Source organism: Schistocerca gregaria, chromosome 9 (assembly GCF_023897955.1).
Source record: "Schistocerca gregaria isolate iqSchGreg1 chromosome 9, iqSchGreg1.2, whole genome shotgun sequence".
Taxonomy (NCBI): domain Eukaryota; kingdom Metazoa; phylum Arthropoda; class Insecta; order Orthoptera; family Acrididae; genus Schistocerca; species Schistocerca gregaria.
The window spans coordinates 239,469,954-239,483,701 of NC_064928.1; the positions used below are offsets into that span (position 1 = coordinate 239,469,954).

The 13,748-nt window shown below is 42.8% G+C and overlaps 1 protein-coding gene across 1 annotated transcript in view; it reads right to left on the reverse strand.

Annotated features, from left to right (window-relative positions):
- Positions 1–7,791, reverse strand: part of LOC126291814 (facilitated trehalose transporter Tret1-2 homolog) — a 179,982-nt gene extending 172,191 nt beyond the window's left edge. The window contains exon 1 of the mRNA XM_049985511.1: positions 7,726–7,791. The gene's annotated coding sequence lies outside the window, so the exon portion shown is untranslated. The remainder of the gene's footprint in view (positions 1–7,725) is intronic.
- Between the last annotated feature and the right edge of the window lie 5,957 nt (positions 7,792–13,748).

The window sequence follows — 13,748 nt, forward strand, 5'->3', positions numbered from 1 at the left end:
TGAACTGTGGTATCGTGTTGAAGCTGCATGAGCAGCTGTACCAGTACACGCCATCCAAGCTCTGTTTGACTCAATGTCCAGGCGTATCAAGGCTGTTATTACGGCCAGAGGTGGTTGTTCTGGGTACTGATTTCTCAGGATCTATGCACCCAAATTGTGTGAATATGTAATCACATGTCAGTTCTAGTATAATATGTTTCTCCAGTGAATACCCGTTTATCATCTGCATTTCTTCTTGGTGTAGGAATTTTAATGGCCAGTAATGTATGTAGAGATTGCAATTACTAACAACAAACTCGAACCATCACATAGAAAATGTTGTGGAGAACGAGAACCAAAGACTGTGTTTCATTGGCAGAACACTTAGAAACTGAAACATTGCTACTAAAGAGGCTACCTACACTACGGGTAGTATGGGATCCTAACCAGATACAGCTAACGGAAAAAATCTAACAAGCTCACAGAAGAGAGCTCGTTTTTTGCTGTCGCAAAATGGACGGATGATTCGCAAGTTCGGGTGTGACTCATTGAAACAAAGGTGTCTATCATTCCGATGAGACCTTCTTACGAAATTTTAGTCACCAACATTCTCCTCAGCATATAACGCATTTCACACTCGCTAGTCGAGAGTGGAGCAGTAGAGAAGTAGCCTGAAATGGTTCGATGAACTCTCTGCCAAGGACTGAAGTGTGAACTGTGAAATGCTGATGCAGATGAAGATGTAGACGTAGAAAATAACAATAGATCTGTGTTAGCGCAATTACGTCCTAAGTCATTGTTAGGCGGGCGGGGGGGGGGGGGGGGGGGGAGGAAAGTGGTGAGGCCCCCGACGAAATGGTTACTGTTCTGCTAATATGAAATTCCGATGAATTTGAAAAAAACATACCGTTCTTTTCAGTGACGCTTTTGTCAAAATGGATGTACGATATCTTTTAATAATCAGACAATAGTTTATTCCATAAATATCGTCATTGATCCTTATAAACATTCACATTACCATTAACTGCCATCTTCATATGAGACAGTAACCCCACCACACTAAAACAAAAAAAAAAAAAAAAACAAAAAAAAAATCCATCATCATCTACAAATATTAGTTATATTCCAAGTGAGTTTCATGAAAAACGTAGATAAATGCTAACGAAATACGCAAGGTCTCTGTTACCAAATGGAGGCAAGATGAACGCGTATTTTGCTGACGTGTTTTGTGCAGCTTTTCTTGATGGTCGGTAGACATATAACAAGCGTTGATATGAGAAAATTATTTGTGGATTACAGTCACATCTGAATTCGGCAGTTAATTTCTGAAACTTTAATGAGAATTTTCGTAATAATTAGCCGCATAATAAATTTAGCTTGTTTCTCGTGAAACGTTAAAAGCGGCATGTTTTAAAAATATTACCCGTCGAATGCACGGCAAAAAGAAAAGTATGGATGACGGGCGATATGTACACCGATTTGAGTCTCAATTTTTATAAACAAAGGAAGATTATTTGACAAAAAAGCAATTTATATAGCAGTATGTAATGAGACATTACTGCATGTCGGTACAGTTTTCAGATGAAGGGTGCCTCAGCGGAAAGAGTACAGAACGATACTCTGAGCGCCGAAGGATCGAGCCCATATGCTAAAACATGTTTTTGATTTTCAGATTTTTATGTTACAAAAATTACAAATTAATCGAAATAATGCTCAATATATTGTACTTACTAATATTTTCATTTGAGACTGCGGATAAATTTCCAGGAAGGATTGTACTACGTACAGGTGAACTTCGAATACAAAATTAGATACTTTTATTATTTTACAGTGCACGATTCACACATGCTCGGGTGATATTCATATTAAAATGAGGGAATAGCGGTAATTTTCTGAAGATCTCATGACCGCCCATTTTTACTGTTATGTGGTTGCCTTACATTTCTTTGTAGGAAAGCATACTTGCCTTACACTCATAGAAGGTTCTCTTTTGCAGCAGAGTTTGGCGCAAGCCAGGCGTACCGGCCATTTTCGTCAAATATTGACGAGAATGGATGGTGGCAGTCTTCTAGGGACGCGATTTCTTTTTCTATGTCGATGAGATAAGAGCTGTCTTGATCAAATTATTTATCTGAGGATATATTATTTATCTGACGATCACGGGGGAATCAAATCCCGTGCGATGGCAAGCCTTCTTCGGACATGCAGGAACTTCACATCATTTTTCTGAACAAGACGGGCACTGCAGTATCGTCTGTATCTGCCGAAACCGGGTAAGCGACTTTCAAATGAAAATGTCTCCACTGCACGGGAACATACATAATGGATGTACGAGCACACGTTGTAGACACGTTGTCGACAACATATGGAAGTTTGCGTCCGGCCTCGGATAGGGCTAGGATATCCTAATGATACGGCGACCATTCCCTATAAGCGGAGTTCGGGCCTCTGTCTGGAACAAATTTTCACTGTCCTCCTTCTATTATACGGCTGAATTTTAACACTAGAAAAGTTCAACTATCTTTCCCCAAACTAAACTTTAACCTGATACATGGTAACCTAAGGGATGACGATAAATTTCAAAAGGAAAACTACTCCAGGGTGTAACCAATATGCCATCGCTAGTCATGACGGTGCAACTAGGCCTTTGGATTCTGGAGAGACAAGAACATTGTGTAAGGTAGAGTCGGAGCTTCATAGAACTTCAAAGGTAAGACCCAAGATAAAACACCTACTGGGCACTCTATTCATCAACACACTTATGAAACTTGGAAAACTCAGATACCTAACTGACACTCTCAATAAACGCAACATATTTATGCAAGAATCAAGGTATCTGGACGAAAATACAATTTAGTCAGGTGCATACGGAATTTACAAAGGAAAACCAGCCATATGAAATTCCAATAAGATGGCCATCTTAGGGACAGCATTTATGGTCAAACAGCAACTTACTGAATCAATAACTTAACTTTAGTTCCCCATCAGACGGATCTTATTTCTGCCTTTTAAGTCAGTCAATAAACGTTCCACCATTACAAATGCTCATGCACCTATCAACCAACTTAAAAGGACAAACGTTGGAAAAGTCGAGATTTTTGAAGAATGCTAGAATACCAAACTACCAAAAGAACATACCAAAATTTTAGTTGCATATTTTAAAACGCAAGTTGTTAAACAGAAGAAAATGTAAATCAGTACTTGGAGACTATCAAACAGAAAGAACAAACACAAATAGGGAAAGGGTAATTGACTCGTGAAAAAAACATTAACTAAAATTAATGACAACATTTTTCAGGAAACTTAGAAGAAGGGAAAAAAAACGTGGGTATCACGTAATCCAAATCAACGCGAGTATCAAATAGACCATCTGGCAATAACTACTCGTCACCACAAAGAACATAGACCATTGCCTAACAGAAATGAAGACCAAATTTCGCCCGAACAAACCTAAACCGAAAAGATTTCCAACAGTAAACACTCAATTTCTCACGAAGAATCGGGATAAATTTTGTGATATATTAAACACACGAAAAACGGGAGATTGGGAAGAATTTATAAAACAGTTATAGAGTCCGTTAAAGATATGAGACAACCATGCAGAACACCAAGATCAAATGGTGGATACGTTACGTTATGAAGAAACCGATAATCGACTATATGTATGGAAAAAACGGTAATAAGAAACATAGGTATTAGGAAGAATTTAGAGAAGAAAGGGAAAAAACTACAAGAAAGCATCAGATAAGTGAAAAAAAATGTTACAAAGACAGTCTAGAAGAAATGGATTCAGATTTTAAAAGGAACAACACTACGGATTTCTATAAGATATTCAAAGAAGTTTTAATAGGGTTCCAGTCACCAAAATTACATTTTATGGATAAAAATGGTTTTAAGCAATGGTTTTAAGCAGTAAAGAGAACCGCCAACTTTTAGCTGAATACTTTGAAGATCTTTTAAATTGCGAAAATCCTATTGACAGGCCACAATTTCAAAAAGCTGAAAATCCACCGTCGAATGTATCTACAATAGAAGAAATAGAAAAGATTATCAAGTCGTTGAAGAATAGCGAGGCACCAGGACATGGTGGGATACTAGCAGAAATGGGGAAACTAAAGGGATTATCCGCATGGCAGAAAATTCACAAGGTAAGCAAAGACATATGGACAAAAGGAATCGTGCCCAGTGACTGGAAACAAGGACTGATCCATCCTGTTCATAAAAAATGAGATAAAACAGAAATCAACAACTACAGGGGCACCTTCTTGTTACGATTAACATACAAAGTATTGTCTAAAGCACTTCTAAATAGAAGAGAGGAACAAGTAAGACCTAATTCAGATTAATAACAACGAGCGTATGGCATTGCGAGACCCCTGGCGGGGCGGGGCGGCCGCCGCTCCACAAGTTCTTTAACGCCACTACGGCGACTTGCGAGTGAGTGAGGATGAAATGATGATGAAAGACACACAACACCCAGTCATCTCGAGGCAGAGAAAATCCCTGACCCCGCCGGGAATCGAACCCGGCACCCCGTGTGCGGGAAGCGAGAACGCTACCGCAAGATCACGAGCCGCGGACATCAAATACAGAAGAGTATGTATCAAGCAGGATTTAGGAAAGACAGGTCGTGTGGAGAACAGATTCTTATTTTAAAAACCATTTTGAGGGTGGGAACTAAACGAAATGGAAACACAGTAGTTACTTTCATGGACTTCAAAAAGTCTTAACACGATAGACGAGCACTACATCAGATATTTTACGAATCAGGGGGGTAGACGAAAATACTAGAAGACTTTTTGAACAATTGCTCACGGATACAACATCAAGGATTAAGTGTCATGGCGAAATTTCTGAACCGTTCAAAATCAAAATATCGTTCGAGAAGAATACGGTCTGTCCCCGATTCTCTTTAACGTGGTTTTAGAAAAAATAGTAAAAACATGGGAAAACAAATAAGAAAACATGGGACATGGAAAGAACGAATCTGAAGTAAAATGTTTAGCCTTTACGGATGCATTGATAACTTAAAACCGAACAGACGCAACTATTATGCTTTATCTATTATACTAGAGTGCTGAAAACGTTGGGCTAAAAATATCTCCTGAAAAAAGAAATGTATAGAACACAAACACAATAGAGAAAAATTTATGAAATCCTAGTAAGGAAAAATTAAAAGAATTGATAAATGGAACCAAGCCAACATACTGTATAACACAACAAATAAAGAAAGAGTGAAGAAGCTAGAATTTGCACACAAATTAACACAAAACTAGTACAATAAAAAATCAGTATCCATCAAAGTGAAGATTAGACATTATAAATCAGTTATTAGGACACAAGCAACATGTGGATGAGAGCGCCTAATATCGAATAAAAAGAGGCGGGCTATAAGAAATAGATAAAAGAGGGAGGAACATACAAAGAAAAATTCTAGTTCCTGAGAAAAACACTGAAAATATATGAATGAAATGAAGATTTTTATGAGAATACAGGAAAAATCACAGATGCAATGTGGAAGAGGCGGCTAAAATTGTGTGGACATTTAAAAAGAATAGAAGAAACAAGGATTACAAAGAAAATTTTTAATTACGTTAATAAACTGAAGAAAACTGTGGGATGGATAGAAGCAGTGAAGAAAGATGGAAACAAAGTAAGTGTTGCAGGAGAAATAGTGTAAGACAGGAATCGCTTCAGGTTACTGACAGAAAACGCAGCCTATGAAGAAGATAAGCCAGTAATTCAACCATAGAGAGTGTGGGCAGATGATCAGAGACGAGCGATTGGAGAGGAAATGAAGAAGTACTGGGAAGAAAGGAAGAAAAAGAAACACCATAAGTCTTAAGTTGTATTCGATCCATAGCTGGCCAAATTCACAAATAAAGAAAAACAGTGGCCCGACCCCACGACCCTCGAATAACCGCTCTATATCCTTTCAGCTGCGCCACCTGCTACCCACAAACCGCGCTCACATAAACGGCTCATTCTCAGCCCGACACGATCCAAAAATGCTGTTTTTAGGGTAAAAACGTAATCCTCGTAGAATCGCTTTGTTGTCCGTCTGTCAAACTGTTCAAAGCCCCCTTTTTCAGAAAAGGGCAGACGTATCGAGCTGAAATTGCTGTCACCTACCGAGGTATGCAGTCCTTTGCTGGCGTGGAAATGTTAAGCTCCTAACTCAGTGGAATCAAAATATACGGCCATTTATGTCACATGTTTTGAAACTCGCAGACTCAATCATGAAATCATGCAGGGAGCGTTCCGTTGACTTAAAATAATGAAATTTGCCGAGAGCCAGAGAGGTTTCACATTATAATCAAAATAAAAAATCCGAAAACTGTTGATCCGTAATTATATCACGCGAAAAAAATTATTCGCCGTTTCTTACCAGGCTGTATCCGTCCGTCCGCACGTTAAGACCCATTTATCTAAGGACCGTGTAGTGCAGTTGAAATTTATAAGATCTATAGTCATTTGGTGGTGTAAAAATGTTAAGCTTCTAAGTCAGCGCAGACAAAAAATATGGCCGTTTATGTCACATATTTTTGTAGTTGCTAACTCACTCACTAAAACCTGCATGGTACTCCTTGTTGACGTAGAGTATTGAAATTTCGCATGAAAATAAGTTTCACAGAACGAGGAAGGGGAAGAAAATCAGAAAATGTTTGGTATGTAATTATATCACATATATCTTTTGTCATTTGAGATCCGACTTCAAATTGGTAATTAAAACAATCTCTAAAGTTTCACAAGCTGCAACATCGTCGCGAAAGAGCACAGTGACTCGTATAAGTTTCCTTTAATTTACGTCTATGGTCACAATCTTTTTTGTTTAACATATTACCGGTTTCGGTCTTTAATGACCATCATCAGAACTGTTTCATAAAAACAAAGTCCTAACAAAGGCTGCAGTACATTAGGACTTTGTTTTTATGAAACAGATCTGATGATGGTCATTAAAGACCAAAACCGGTAATATGTTAAACAAAAAATATTGTGACCATAGACAAATTAAAGGAAACTTAATCTCTAAAGTATTGCCGGCCGGAGTGGTCGAGCGGTTCTAGGCGCTTCAGTCTGGAACCGCGCGACCGCTACAGTCGCAGGTTCGAATCCTGCCTCGGGCATGGATGTGTGTGATGTCCTTAGGTTAGTTAGGTTTAAGTAGTTCTAAGTTCTAGGGGACTGATGACCTCAGTTGTTACGTCCCGTAGCGCTCAGACCCATTTGAACCATTTTTTTTTTCTAAAGTATTGGAATCCCAGGGACCGATATTTTGCCAGTAGCAATGTCGACAAGGGGGGGAAAGCGACGACATCGTCGACGATGAATTGTCTACGTACATAGTTGTGTACGGAACCCTCAGTGTGCGAGCCCTACTCGCTCCTTGCCAATTGTTTTTCTAAACCCTTGATCACCTGTGGCTCCTACTTACGTGACTTTTATTTCTGTCAAAGCCCCGCATATACAACAAATATGGACGAAATCGGTGTTGCCGAGTAGGCGCAGTCACGTTGCAGCAAAAATACATGCACAAAACGTCTGACCGGATTTTGTTCAAATTTCTTTGCTTTTTTCGGGTGCATCATTTAACACGAAATTATTTATACTTCTGACCTCTCGTTTTGGTGGTAAAAGATTCTTCGCTCTATGTGTACGTAGAACACGTAAGACGAAATGGCTGACGTAGGTAGGAAGTTCCCTCCGCCACGCGCCGTACGGTGGTGCAGGTGCTCGAGTACTCACCCGGCAGTGTGTCTGGCGCACCCGCGCTCGCTGCCCGTCACCCACTGACAGGTAGTTTGCAGCCCTGCTAGCAGCTAGCAGCTAGCAGGCGGCCCAGGCAAGGACGGACCTCGCCATTGGCTGTCGCCGCCACAGCCAGCGCCACCGCCGCCTCCACTTATCGCCGCTGCGCGCGTCTTGCGGCCGGCGACTGCAGCCGTTCCGATATGCAGGTGGAACCCTTCCGTCACCACCAGTCTTAAGGTTCTGCAAGGCGACGTGTCTGGCCTTCCAAAAAACAGAGGAGACTTTCACCCACCTCAGATTTAGTGGTAAGTTGGCCCAGAGGATAGCCCGTCAAAGAGTGAACATAGATCAAGCATCAAAACAGGAAGGAGGTGTACTGAACTGCGAAAAAAAAATCGAAATAGAAGCACGGAACGATCCAAGCACAGTAAGTGCAATAAAGAGCAGCCTGGAACAGCATCGTGGGTAAGGGGTCATGGCGTTGGACTGACATGCGGGTGAACGGTGTCCAGAGTTTCCACGTGCCATTAATCTTTTTATTCTGTTTTCCACGACATTATGAACTGTCCGTTTAGTCACTGAAATGTTTGCCCCCTTTCTGTAGCTTTGGCATTTGTTATACTATACATTGACTTTAGAATATGAGTCATGAGGTAAGAATACGTTACCGTCGCAAGTCAATGCGGTGAAAAGTGAGAGAAGGCGAGATACCATATAGACACCTCATACAAGTGAAAACAACAAACTGGTGTGAACTACACTATGTGGTCAGAAGTATCCAGACACCTGCCTGATAATGAATGACTTACAAGTTCGTGGCGCCCTTCACCGGTAATGCTGGAATTCAGTATGGTGTTGGCCCACCCTTAGCCTTGATGACAGCTTCCACTCTCGCAGGCATACGTTCAGTCAGATGCTGGAAGGTTTCTTGTGGAATGGCAGCCCATTCTTCACATAGTGCTACGCTGATGAGAAGTATCGATGTCGGTCGTTGACGCCTGGCAGGAAGTTGGCGTTCCAAAACATCCGAATAGTGTACTATAGAATTCAGGTCAGGACTCTGTGCAAGCCACTCCATTACAGGGATGTTACTGTCGTGTAACCAGCCCGCCACAGGCCGTACATTATGAACAGGTGCTCGATCGTGTGGGAAGATGAAATCGCCATCCCCGAATTGCTCTTAAACAGTGGGAAGTAAGAAGGTGCTTAAAACATCATTGTAGGCCTGTGCTGTGATAGTACAACGCAAAACAAGGAGTGCAAGCCCCCTCTATGGAAAACACGACCACACCGTAACACCACCGTCTCCGAATTTTACTGTTGGCACTACATACGCTGGCAGATGACGTTCACTGGACATTTGCCATGCGTACACCCTGTCATCGGATCGCCACATTGTGTACCGTGATTCGTGACTGTACACAACGTTTTTCGACTGTTCAGTCGTTCCTTATACCAAGCGAGGGGTCGTTTGGCATTTACCGGCGTGTTGTGTGGCTTATGAGCATCCACTCGACCATGAAACCCAAGTTTTCTCAACTCCCGCCTAATTGTCATAGTATTTGCAGTGGATCCTGATGCAGTTTCGATGATCTAGATGTCTACCTATTACACATTACGACCCTCTTCAACTGTCGCCGGTCTCTGTCAGTCAACTGACGGGGCCGGCCTGTACGCTTTTGTGCTGTACGTGTCCCTTCACGCTTCCACTTCATTATTACATCGGAAAACAGTGGACCTCCGGATGTTTAGGAGTGTGGAAATCTGGCGTACAGACGTATGACACAAGTGACACCCAATCACCTGACCAAGTTCGAAGTCCGTGAGTTCCGCGGAGCGCCCCATTCTGCTCTCTCGATGTCTAATGAGTACTGAGGTTGTTTGAGTACCAGCCAGTAGGTGACAGTACAATGCACCTAAAATGAAAAACTTATGTTTTTGGTGGTGTCCGGATACTTTTGATCACTTTTGATCACATGTTACAATAAATAAATCGGAGAATCAAGACTTACAAAACGGAACGAAGCTTCAAAATCCTTAAAAACAAATGTTATGACAGATCCACTTCCTTTCGGCTGCTAATAGAGTACTGTGCAGAATCAACTGCCCTCGTTGTTGCAAACGACACAAATTTGAATAAAGCTAACAGAGGGGAAAAAATTGGTACGAGGGAGGTTTGAAAAGGGCTCGCCCTCTAGGCAGTCCAGCACCGTAACCACTTTTTTTTTTTGTTGAACACATTTTGTTCGTCGCATTCCTTCGGAGCGAACATCCCATGACACCGGTTCGAGATCATCGCTGATCCATTGACTCAGTTTTTTATTACAAAGGGCAGCTAACCCGCTGGCCGAACTTAACCACGATACCTTCGCTCCTTCCAGCTGCTCCATATTGAACTTCGTGGACTGTTCACTGTTGCTATATTGCTTTTTTCACAGTTCATTAAACGTTCTTCCTGTTTTCAGGCTTGATCTGTGTTCAGTTTTTGACGTGTTGTCCACTGGGCCCTCTTACTACTAATTCTGAGGGGAATGCGATGGGGAGTCGCCCTTGTTAGATGTACCCCAAGGAATTGTTACAGGACATTTGTCTGCTCAAAGCCGGCCGCTGCGGCCGAGCGGTTCTAGGCACTTCAGACCGGAACTACGCGGCTGCTGCGGTCGCAGGTTCGAATCCTGCCTCGGGCATGGATGTGTGTGATGTCCTTAGGTTACGCAGGTTTAAGTAGTTCTAAGTCTAGGGGACTGATGGCCTCAGATGTTATGTCCCATGGCGCTCAGAGCCATTTGAACCCTTTTTTTTTTTTTTTTTTTTTGTTTCGCCTGCACAAAAGTATCTCAACGCCTGTTAGTGGACATTAATATGAGGTACTATCTTTACGTGGCCAGGCTTTACAGTGGCTCAGACTGCATAAATAGAAAAGAAAGAAAAGAGAAGGCACACGTTTCCTATCATGATAGGAATCTGCGAAGGATAGTACTTCTCCTTATGGCATGTCTCGGTTAGAAAAATGCACCGTTGATGACTGATATCAGTCGAAATCGATTTGCAACAAGATAAATAAATTATGTTTCAACGACTGGTTGCTACATTCTTTATAATTTCAGAGAAATTGGATGATTTAAGAGAAAGGGCTTCACAAATTGAGCAAGGCAATAACTCAAAAATGGCTCTGAGTACTATGGGACTCAACTGCTGTGGTCATCAGTCCCCTAGAACTTAGAACTACTTAAACCTAACTAACCTAAGGACATCACACACATCCACGCCCGAGGCAGGATTCGAACCTGCGACCGTAGCAGTCGCACGTTTCCGGACTGCGCGCCTAGAACCGCGAGACCACTGCGGCCGGCAAGGCAATAACTCGTCGGTCCATCTCTGGCCCTTACGTAAGCAGTTATTCGGCTTGGCATTGATGGGTAAAGCTGCTGGATGTCTTCCTGAAGAATCATGCGAAATTCTGTCCGGTTGGCGCCGTAGATAAAATCCCGAGATGGTTGGTGGGTCCTGGCCATAACGCTCCAGACGTTCTCAGTTGGAACAGATCCGGCGATATTTCTGGCCAAGGTAGGGTTGCCAAGCGCGAAGACAAGCGGTAGAAACTCTCGCCTTGTGCAGGCGGTTATAATCTTGCTGAAATGTAAGCCCAGGATGGATTGACATTAAAGGGAACAAAATGGGGGTAGAATATTGTCGGCATAATACTGTGGTGTAACGGTGCCGTAGATAACAACCAAAGGGGTGCTGCTATGCAAAAAGAAATTACACCCGAGACCATCATTCCTGGTTTTTGGGCTGTATGGTGGGCGATATTCAGGTTGGTGTCCCACCACTGTCTAGGCTGGCTTCAGTCTTCAGTGGTCATCAGGCCTCAACTGGAAGCGGGACCATCACTGAAGACCTATTCAAGTCAGTCAGTTTTCAGATCGAATACGTGTCTGGAGACGCCCAGTCCTGTAGCATATTTAAGAAAATGTCTAGGAGAAGCAGCTGCTCGCAGATGACGCTTTTCAGGACAGAGACTGTTGCAGACTTTATCTCGTATCTGGCTGTAGGAAGTATCTGATACTGCTTTCATGGTGGCTTGACCCACAGTGGTTTGACAGGTTAGTAATCCTTTTCAAATCAGAAAAAAAAATGGTTCGAATGGCTCTGAGCACTATGGGACTAAACGTCTGAGGTCATCAGTCCCATAGAACTTAGAACTAACTACTCAAACCTAACTAACCTAAGGACATCACACACATCCATGCCCGAGGCAGGATTCGTTCCGGACTGAAGCACCTAGAATCGCTTGGCCACCTCCACCGGCTTTCACATAAGAGATTGAATGGGACCTGTGCGAGGGTAGTCCATATGGTGCACCCAGTTGGCGTTATTCCAGCCCCCATCGGTGTTTCTGATTTGTCGCAGATACATGGCCCTGCCAGCAGTAGTGAGACATAGATGTGATCGTATATGGTATGGCCTGAGCAGCGATATTTTGTACATCAGATGTGGCCATTCTTTACACTGAACGGTTTCGCGACCCTGCTTCCCTGACGCTTCTTACGTCAAGTGGTGACGATGTCTCATATTAACTCCCGAGTCAAATGCAGCTGCGGCGCAACACTAAATTCGTGGGGCTTTCGTATGTGACAGAGACACGTTGTTGGACTGCATGGGAAAGTTAGGGCAGATATACCCATCGTGGCTTACCACCAGTAGTTTAAGGACCGCTGTATTGTCCGCTAAGTGCATTATAACCCTTTCACAACTGCATCTGCCATCCAACAATGAGTAATGGACTTCCTGAAACGTTCTGTATTATCTCGCACCATAGCCACAGTCAGACTTGGGAATTACCATCCCAGGTGTAGGCTGGCGTTAAAGCAGCAACACGAATGGATGTATTCTTGATATTTGATTTATGGGCGTAATTCTCTGCCTAACGTTTCGTCTTCCGGGTCTGGAGGGTTCATCAGAGGCTTTAATGACTCACAAAGCTTGGGCCACAACCTTATGCACGTAAGTCAAATATCAGCAATATCACGCACCTGCCGTTAAATCCTAGATACTGTTGTGTTTGGAGCAGTGTGTGACCACGAAGCAAGGATTACTGATCACTGGCTCCAGATTACGTTCAGCGATGAACCGCGCTGCTGCACTGTCCCAGATGACGACTGTCAGCGAGCAGGCGGCGACCTGCTGAGAGGTCCCGTTCTTCCAATCACCTTGTGGTTACTATTGGCATTGTGATGTGAGAAGCCATCGGACATGACTTCAGCTCATGGCTGGTAGTGTTTCAGGGGGACTCTGGCAGCACAACGGCTCGCCACGGACGTTCTGCATCCTCGTCTGTTACGTCTCATTTGACAGTATAGTGATGTCATTTTTCGACAAGACAGTGCTCGCCTACACATCTGACGTGTCTCTGTCAACTGTCTGCGTGATGCTGAGGTACTCTCATTTTTTTTTTGGTCATCAGTCAACTGACTGGTTTGATGCGGCCCGCCACGAATTCCTTTCCTGTGCTAACCTCTTCATCTCAGAGTAGCACTTGCAACCTACGTCCTCAATTATTTGCTTGACGTGTTCCAATCTCTGTCTTCCTCTACAGTTTTTGCCCTCTACAGCTCCCTCTAGTACCATGGAAGTCATTCCCTCATGTCTTAGCAGATGTCCTATCATCCTGTCCCTTCTCCTTATCAGTGTTTTCCACATATTCCTTTCCTCTCCGATTCTGCGTAGAACCTCCTCATTCCTTACCTTATCAGTCCACCTAATTTTCAACATTCGTCTATAGCACCACATCTCAAATGCTTCGATTCTCTTCTGTTCCGGTTTTCCCACAGTCCATGTTTCACTACCATACAATGCTGTACTCCAGACGTACATCCTCAGAAATTTCTTCCTCAAATTAAGGCCGGTATTTGATATTAGTAGACTTCTCTTGGCCAGAAATGCCTTTTATGCCATAGCGAGTCTGCTTTTGATGTCCTCCTTGCTCCGTCCGTCATTGGTTATTTTACTGCGTA